Source organism: Vigna umbellata, chromosome 1 (assembly GCF_029865625.1).
Source record: "Vigna umbellata cultivar VRB3 chromosome 1, Vumbellata_1.0, whole genome shotgun sequence".
NCBI lineage: Eukaryota > Viridiplantae > Streptophyta > Magnoliopsida > Fabales > Fabaceae > Vigna > Vigna umbellata.
Genome location: NC_142165.1, coordinates 9,006,250 through 9,016,104, shown reverse-complemented (window position 1 = coordinate 9,016,104; position 9,855 = coordinate 9,006,250). Strand labels below are relative to the sequence as shown.

The following is a 9,855-nucleotide window of genomic DNA, read 5'->3' as shown; positions in this document are numbered from 1 at the left end:
TTTTCTTCTATGCATTCACTCTTTCACATGCCAATCATCCCTCTCCACCCTTTTCACTTCTCCTCTATGCATTTCTCCATCTTTCCATTTTTGTTACCGTAAAATTCATTATGCAACTCCATTGTATTTTTACCCATTTATGCTACATCTTCCAATTCAACATTTTCATTTTCCTCGCTATCTTATTCTAAAAGCTATTTCATTTTATATACATACAAATTTATTCTGAAGGCTTTTGGCCCTCGGCAATTACCGAAGCGCGGAAGCCCTCGGTAAATGTTAGCGACAAGGAATTTACCGAGGGCTCTTTGGCCGTCGATAAGCCGTCTGTAATTACCTTTTACCGACGGTTTTGGGTTGTTTCCGAGGGCTCCTGGCTTTCGGTAATGCCCTTCTATTTTGTAGTGATAGATGTTTGATGGATTAACTTTGGTGTATGGTATTATTGGTGGTGGTTGAGGATGTGGTTATGGTTATTTTTTTGAGCTAGGTTGCTCCACCATATCCGGATAGTAAAAAATGTTTCAAGTGGGTTGGACAAGTTGATGTGTTGTTTGATTCATAATATGCATGTATATTGTTATTGTTTTAAATAGTATGTAAAATCTTTTGATACTCTAGCTTACTCTTGTTTTTCTATGGTTTGTCTTTGTATGTTGTTTCTCTTTTGCGATGATCACCTTAATGGTGTGAGCTTAGGGATGCAGTCTTTTCAGTTGACGCAGCTGAAGGTTGAGAGTGAAGCTTATAGTATAGGTAATTACTTTTGTTATTTAGGTGAAAATTTTTATTCATCAAATCTGTAGGTTTTGTTCTATCATTATACATGTAATGTTCAGTTTAGTAGTTTTATATTACTAAATTTGGAATGTTACATTTTTATCTCTAAATTTTCACAAAATTATATTTCGGATTAAATTTTACTTTTCTACTTACTGTTTTTCTTCTTCTTTATTTTCTCTTTGCCAAACATACCCGCAATTTCACCAAGTGTTCTTTCACTTCTTAACATTCTCTTGTCGGCTATTTACCATTTCTTTTTTCGAATCAATGAAGTTTCTCTATTCTCCCTCTCCCAAACTTATGATAGAAAGTGACTGAAAGTTGAAAAGGAAAAAAAGTTTAACGTGGTTCCACTTTTATTAGTTATATCCTCCCACATCTTTAAAGGAATAAAAACAAAAAAACAAATGGGTAGAATAAAAATTTAGCTAGTTTCATAAAGAATCATTCATGGTGGCCATCTCTTTCTTTTTACCAGATTTAGGGTATCATAATCCAACCCATAGTAATGCAGTTTTAGTTTCTTTATATATATATATATATATATATATATATATATATTAAAAATAATTTAAAAAAAGTTTAGAGAGCCAAGACTCTTTTTATTTGTGATGAAAGATCGTCATTTACATTATTATTAGATCTTAACTTAAATGTCGTAGTATCTTTATAAATACTTCTCACATTGGTCAAGACATCTCATAACAACAAACCGAAAATTGACATAAAAATTACGAAAGAAAAGCAAGTAAAATACGTGTCAGTCTTACAATAATATCTCAACAACTCCTATAGGAATATTTTTCATTTTAGTTATCATATATATATTAATGACGGAAAACTGGTACAATTTGCAATAGACATGGGAATTAATTACTGACGTTGATAACTGTGATTTGCAACAGGTTTTTAATAAAGGAAAATTAAGAATGTAAATCATAATTAACAGCACACAAATTGTTAGATCATGATGATGTATGCATTACTAAAGAGTATATGATGGGTAATGTGTAGGTATTATGCAAAGCTTTTTCCATTTTTGATGATGGTGATGAGTATATATTCCATTTGGGTGCAATCTTGGGACCTTGAATTTTAAGGGACATAGTCCGACATCAACATGTGTTAATAATGCCTTTTCTTTCTCTGAGTTCTCACATCAAACACTTGATAATAAGCAATTTCTGATTTGTGACTGTTTTGAGCGAAATAGATCATCGATCGATCCCATTCTTCTTACACTCTTTACAACCTATTAGCTTATTATGTTGCTCTATTCACAAAAAAGTAGTCGAATAATGATGGGCTTGGAAAGTGGTTTTCCTTTAATAATTGGACCTGATTTTATGATATGAAATCACATACATGTTACTGGGCCATAACAGTTCATATACTACCTCTACTGCATGTGACAAAAGGAAGGGCTGCTTCACGTGCCATCATAGCTCCATGTTTCTGTTTCTTTCCGACATTTCCTATGCATTTTGTGGATATAGTCCTAGTTAAAAAAGTGGTGTTCTTGCATGATCGGCTTAGTCCCACAACATCACTATTTCATTTATCTTTGTCTGGTTATGACGGTCTCGGCTCAGGTTTCTCTTTTACTCTGTTTTTGGCACGAAGAAGTAAAAAACATTCATTGCGAGTTTTGTCTTAAGAATCCAAGTATGAATATACATTCTACATTAGGTAAAAATACAAAGTAGAACAATAAGGATTTATTAAGGTTTTGAATGAAAAATGGTATAATGTGATTGAATTTAAATTTTATTAGTATTGTATCTCTTTATAGAATCTTCTCCTTCATAGACCCAATACTTTATTCTATATCAAAATATATTCGATCATATGTTAAATGGTTTAAGATGTTACTAATAAATAATTGAGTTTAATTACTTTTACATTTATAATATATAAATTGTACTTATTTAAATATTATAAATGGATAAGGTTATAGGATATTCAATAAATATTGTGTAAAAAAAATCTCAAAATTTTAGTTAACAAAAAATTTTGTTTTATTTCTTTGTTTTCGTTCTTCTTTCTACAAGTGGTATGGAAAAGTTGTAACATCCCAAAATACATGATAAACTATATACGAGAATAATCACATATTAATAATATGACAGATCAGTTTTACAAAAGATCGGAAGCACAGTTATGGCCGAACGACCTTACAAAATCCTACAGAATTTAAAACTGTACAAATTCTACCGCCTAAAATGAACGGTTTCCAAAAACACCAATAACGAATGGTTCTACAGAACATAAGTAGCAATAATAACCGAACGTTCCTAAGATTCGACCTTCACTTCCACCTCTTCCAGTGCTTCTTCCAGCAACTCTGCTCCTTCTGCTCACATCCACACGGATGATCATTGCAACAGGACAAACAACCGAATGTATAACACAGACAAGACAATAAATAGGGTAAGCTTATATAATTTAATTAATTCAATAAAACATACAATTTTCGTGATTAAATCAAACAACAACCAAATCATAATTCATACATCATGGCATGCAAAGACCGACCACTTGACTCTGACTGTCCGGACTGTATGAATCCTGTGTAGCTACGACGTTTTGCACCCGGGTGATGTAGTAACTAGGATACCCTCAACAGCTGCCACTCGAGGTTAATCCGTTTCGTCCAAGTTAACCTTATGGACTAGGACCTCCTGCCATTCCCACACATGACTTACTCCTCTCTACGTGAGAATGAGTAATCACGGAATATCAGGATAAACGCCTGCTAAGCTTTGCTCACATTCATACTTTACCAATCAATAACCACTTTTTGAGATATTCCTCCCTGGAATACTCTTTCATAACCAAACTATTTCATTCGCATCACATTTAAAATTCTCTTATACTTCATCATCGATATATTCAATTGAATAAGATCACACTTTCTCATCATAGCACAAGTTCGAATGGAATAACACTTCTTAGAAACTAACATGACCGAGCGCGATTTATGAATTTATCCACTTCAATGAACAGACCCTTAAGAGTTCAACCCGGACACCACGAAGTCTAGGCCGAATACTAAGACCCTAGGCCGAACACCCTTTTTAAAGACCAATACTGTTTGACACCAAATACTAATAACTTATGAGATACTAAGAAGAAACGAACACTATTGAGTTTGGTCGAAGACTCTTATTTTAAAAACGGTAATAATAGATTACTGAAACAAGACCGAACGCTTGGTTTAAGACTGAGCCCTGTAGAAAACGAACACTATTGAACGAGCGCTGGTCCAAGACCAAGCACTTATCAAGAACGAGTGTCATTGAGATCGAACGCTTGGTCCAAGACCGAGCACTAATAAACTTACATAAAATGAATTAATATATATATATATATATATATATATATATATATATATATATACACACACACACACACACACACACAATTGCGCCACACTTATTTTTAATGAAAAATAACGATAACATCTACGATTTTAAGTAGTATAAAATACATTAACTAAACTATTTAGGAAACCTAAAGGAGAACTACACTTAGGCCGAACGCTCATTTACATATATCTAATAATATAAAACGATCGTCATTAACTAAATTCTCTTCAAAAGAAGAATTTATTTTAGACGAACGCTAAAAAGGAAAATTGAACGACTAATACTGACTCTCGGTTATAATTTACCTAATTGTGCAGAGTATTACAGAATGACTCTTGCAGACAATATCCCTAAAGCATGAGAAATCAGTTAAGACCATGCACTTCCATGAAGAATCGAACGATCACGAATGACGCTCGACCATACTACAACATTTACTCAGAATAATGTAGTTTGAAGATCAAACCCTATTTCAACTCCGTTCACACCATTTATCAATCATCCATCCACACATCCACACATCCAAACATGCAGTAACATGCATATTTCATACTCATCAAAGAATCAAACAAAGTATCATACAAACATACAAACGTTCAAAACAAGAATCTTAATCAAATCATATAAGCTTCCCTTACCTCTAAACGTAACCGAACGCTCACAGATGCAGAAGATAGCTCACCACTACCAAAGACCTTAACGTTCGACAGTCACGCTTTAAGAAACTAAACCAAACAGAAGACCAGAAATACTCAAAATAAGATGATCCGCTCAGGCAACCAGAAATCTGGATTTGCATGCGAAAAGAAACGAATGTGCTAAGGAGAAAGGAACTCACCGGCTTAGAACCACAACTCGATCGGTTTAAACAAAAGCCCTTGACGCCGAGAGAGTTCAAACGGTGCCTGAGAGGTGATCGGAAGAAGAAAGATGAGATTTTCTTAGAGAGAAGGTGGAGATGGTAGAGAGAAGGAGGAGATTCATAAGGTTGAAGATGAATGGTGCATGCAGAGAAGTGGCACGAAAATTTGAAAGTTTCAGTTTTATTCCTACCGTCAAAACCGTTCGTCCAATCTACATCACACACCTGTCTTCCACTTTCTGAATTTCAGACACCCCTTTCGCTTACACATGTACTCCACTAAGTTGGGGTTTTTATGGGTCTAACAAAAGTCTTCCAGATATTGTAACTTTTTTCTCTTTCATTAGAGAAAATTTTGTTTCAGTTGTGAAGAAACTGATGAAGATGTCTAAATAAGCAAATCTATCAATGGTAGAGGTTAAGCCGAAACAACTTTACATTACTCAATTTGTACATGTGGTAGTATAATTTTGTTTACATACAGTGTAATTTTAAAAGATTTTTCCATGTAGATTTAATGAGAAAAATTAAACATTTTACAATTTCATTTTATTTATTCATAATTTGAGAGTCAAATCAATCTCATTAAATAGTTATATATAAATATTTATTTAAATATACTTTATTTATATATTAAGACTAAAAATATAACGTTATCTATAATTAAAGTCGCCTCTGTATGAATTGGGCCATGCATTTGCTAGAAGGGTGTTGCTCCCTCCACCACCACCTCTTGTTCTCTCCACCTCTCCTCTCCCTCCATTTTTCTATTCCTATTTTACCTTTTACTATAATTTTATTTTTAGGGTTAATATTTTTAATTTCTACCCACTTCAATCTCCTATATGAATACGATGGTCTGGTTTATGCTTAACCAACAAGCATTTGTTATTGACAGTTATGTTGTTTCTTTCTCTCTTCGATCTCATCACCCAAACAACACAACCATTTTTAATGGTGGACCCATGTTTCCATGTTTCATTTTCCTCTCTCTTTCTCTGTTTTTTATGCTTCTTTCCATTGTTGTATCTTTTGAATTTTTTGATTGTTTATCTTGCCCACACCAACGTACGAAGAGTTAAACAATCTCACATAAAAAACATATTGATACGTGAGGAATAAATATATGTTGCAATGTGTCAGAAAAAATATTGTGGAGGATAGGTAATTTTATAAAATGGTTGAAACATTTTATATAATCATTTAAGTAAAAAATTAAAATATTGAAATTTTAAAACTTTAATAGATGAATTTGTTCATTTAAATTTATAAAATTTTAAATTATAATTAAATAGTAAGAATTTTGAACTTTTGAAATTTTTTTAATTAATTCATGTATACATTTTTCATTTTTTTTATTCCGTTATCGTTTTGGAATTGGGATATAGATACTTTAACACATTTTACTAAGAATAATGAATATTTCTCTCATGTTAACAATCGATTTTGGTTAATTTCCAGATTTATTTTGCAATCATTTGTTTTTACCAACATTAATGATATAGTTTCCATTGATGTCGTTTAGAATTTTTTTATCAATGTCAATAAAATTATTTTTTTATGATGTTAGTCATAAAATATTCATTATCGTTTGTAACCGCTGCACCGTCGAATGATCACTGCAAACACCCCGCATCGCCGCACCACGAAAAGCCACACCACCGCACCACGAAACCAAACGGATATGGAGACAGGAATATGAAGAAGAACCAAACGAATATGGAGAAGAGAAATAAGAGTTAGGAGATGAGAAGAAACAGATCCAGTGAAAGTGAAACATTTTATATAATCATTTAAATAAAAAATTAAAATATTGAAATTTTAAAACTTTAATAGAGGAATTTGTTCATTTAAAAGGGTTAAATATGTTTTTAGTCCCTAAACTATTGGTCGTTTCTGGTTTTCGTCCATGTTTCAAAGTAAGGTACAATTTGGTCCTCATTTTTTTCGAAAACGTTCGTTTTAGTTCTCGAAAACTAAACACTGTTTAAAAATTTGGTCCTCATTTAGCAACAAATGAGGACTAAAACCAAAATTCCGGGGACTAAAACGAACGTTTCGAAAAGAATGAGGTCCAAATTGTACCTTACTTTGAAACAGGGACGAAAACCAGAAACGGCCAATTAGTTTAGGGACTAAAAGCATATTTAACCCTTAAATTTATAAAATTATAAATTATAATTAAATAGTAAGAATTTTGAACTTTTGAAAATTTTTTAATTAATTCATGTATACATTTTTCATTTTTTTATTCCATTATCGTTTTGGAATTGAGATACAGATACTTTAACACATTTTACTAACAATAATGAATATTTCTCTCATGTTAACAATCGATTGTGGTTAATTTCCAGATTTATTTTGCAATCATTTTTTTTTACCAACATTAATGATATATGTTTTCATTGATGTCGTTTAGAATTTTTTATCACTGTCAATAAAATTATTTTTTTATGATGTTAGTCATAAAATATTCATTATTGTTAGTCATAAAATATTCATTATCGTTTGTAACCGCTGCACCGTCGAATGATCACTGCAAACACCCCGCATCGCCGCACCACGAAAAGCCCCACCACCGCACCACGAAACCAAACGGGTATGGAGGCAGGAATATGAAGAAGAACCAAACGAATATGGAGAAGAGAAATAAGAGTTAGGAGATGAGAAGAAACAGATCGAGTGAAAGTGAAACATTTTATATAATCATTTAAATAAAAAATTAAAATATTGAAATTTTAAAACTTTAATAGAGGAATTTGTTCATTTAAATTTATAAAATTTTAAATTATAATTAAATAGTAAGAACTTTGAACTTTTGAAATTTTTTTAATTAATTCACGTATACATTTTTCATTTTTTTATTCCGTTATCGTTTTGGAATTGGGATACAGATACTTTAACATATTTTACTAACAATAATGAATATTTCTCTCATGTTAACAATCGATTGTGGTTAATTTCCAGATTTATTTTGCAATCATTTGTTTTTACCAACATTAATGATATATGTTTCCATTGATGTCATTTAGAATTTTTTAATGTCCATAAAATTATTTTTTTATGATGTTAGTCATAAAATATTCATTATCGTTTGTAACCGCTGCACCGTCGAATGATCAGTGCAAACACCCCGCATCGCCGCACCACGAAAAGCCACACCATCGCACCACGAAACCAAACGGATATGAAGACAGGAATATGAAGAAGAACCAAACGAATATGGAGAAGAGAAATAAGAGTTATGAGATGAGAAGAAACAGATCCAGTGAAAGTGAAACATTTTATATAATCATTTAAATAAAAAATTAAAATATTGAAATTTTAAAACTTTAATAGAGGAATTTGTTCATTTAAATTTATAAAATTTTAAATTATAATTAAATAGTAAGAATTTTGAACTTTTGAAATTTTTTTAATTAATTCATGTATACATTTTTCATTTTTTTATTCCGTTATCGTTTTGGAATTGGGATACAGATACTTTAACACATTTTACTAACAATAATGAATATTTCTCTCATGTTAACATCGATTGTGGTTAATTTCCAGATTTATTTTGCAATCATTTGTTTTTACCAACATTAATGATATATGTTTTCATTGATGTCGTTTAGAATTTTTTATCAATGTCAATAAAATTATTTTTTTATGATGTTAGTCATAAAATATTCATTATTGTTAGTCATAAAATATTCATTATCGTTTGTAACCGCTGCACCGTCGAATGATCACTGCAAACACCCCGCATCGCCGCACCACGAAAAGCCACACCACCGCACCACGAAACCAAACGGATATGGAGGCAGGAATATGAAGAAGAATCAAACGAATATGGAGAAGAGAAATAAGAGTTAGGAGATGAGAAGAAACAGATCCAGTGAAAGTGAAACATTTTATATAATCATTTAAATAAAAAATTAAAATATTGAAATTTTAAAACTTTAATAGAGGAATTTGTTCATTTAAATTTATAAAATTTTAAATTATAATTAAATAGTAAGAATTTTGAACTTTTGAAATTTTTTTAATTAATTAACGTATACATTTTTCATTTTTTTATTCCGTTATCGTTTTGGAATTGGGATACAAATACTTTAACATATTTTACTAACAATAATGAATATTTCTCTCATGTTAACAATCGATTGTGGTTAATTTCCAGATTTATTTTGCAATCATTTGTTTTTACCAACATTAATGATATATGTTTCCATTGATGTCATTTAGAATTTTTTAATGTCCATAAAATTATTTTTTTATGATGTTAGTCATAAAATATTCATTATCGTTTGTAACCGCTGCACCGTCGAATGATCAGTGCAAACACCCCGCATCGCCGCACCACGAAAAGCCACACCACCGCACCACGAAACCAAACGGATATGAAGACAGGAATATGAAGAAGAACCAAACGAATATGGAGAAGAGAAATAAGAGTTATGAGATGAGAAGAAACAGATCCAGTGAAAGTGAAACATTTTATATAATCATTTAAATAAAAAATTAAAATATTGAAATTTTAAAACTTTAATAGAGGAATTTGTTCATTTAAATTTATAAAATTTTAAATTATAATTAAATAGTAAGAATTTTGAACTTTTGAAATTTTTTTAATTAATTCATGTATACATTTTTCATTTTTTTATTCCGTTATCGTTTTGGAATTGGGATACAGATACTTTAACACATTTTACTAACAATAATGAATATTTCTCTCATGTTAACATCGACTGTGGTTAATTTCCAGATTTATTTTGCAATCATTTGTTTTTACCAACATTAATGATATATGTTTTCATTGATGTCGTTTAGAATTTTTTATCAATGTCAATAAAATTA

At 31.0% G+C, this 9,855-nt stretch overlaps 1 non-coding gene across 1 annotated transcript; it reads right to left on the bottom strand.

The window, feature by feature from the left end:
• Positions 1-3,630: 3,630 nt before the first annotated feature.
• On the bottom strand, positions 3,631-3,711 carry LOC148204539 (small nucleolar RNA SNORD36). The gene has a single exon (XR_015783993.1). It is a non-coding gene; the product is annotated as a small nucleolar RNA SNORD36 (small nucleolar RNA).
• Between the last annotated feature and the right edge of the window lie 6,144 nt (positions 3,712-9,855).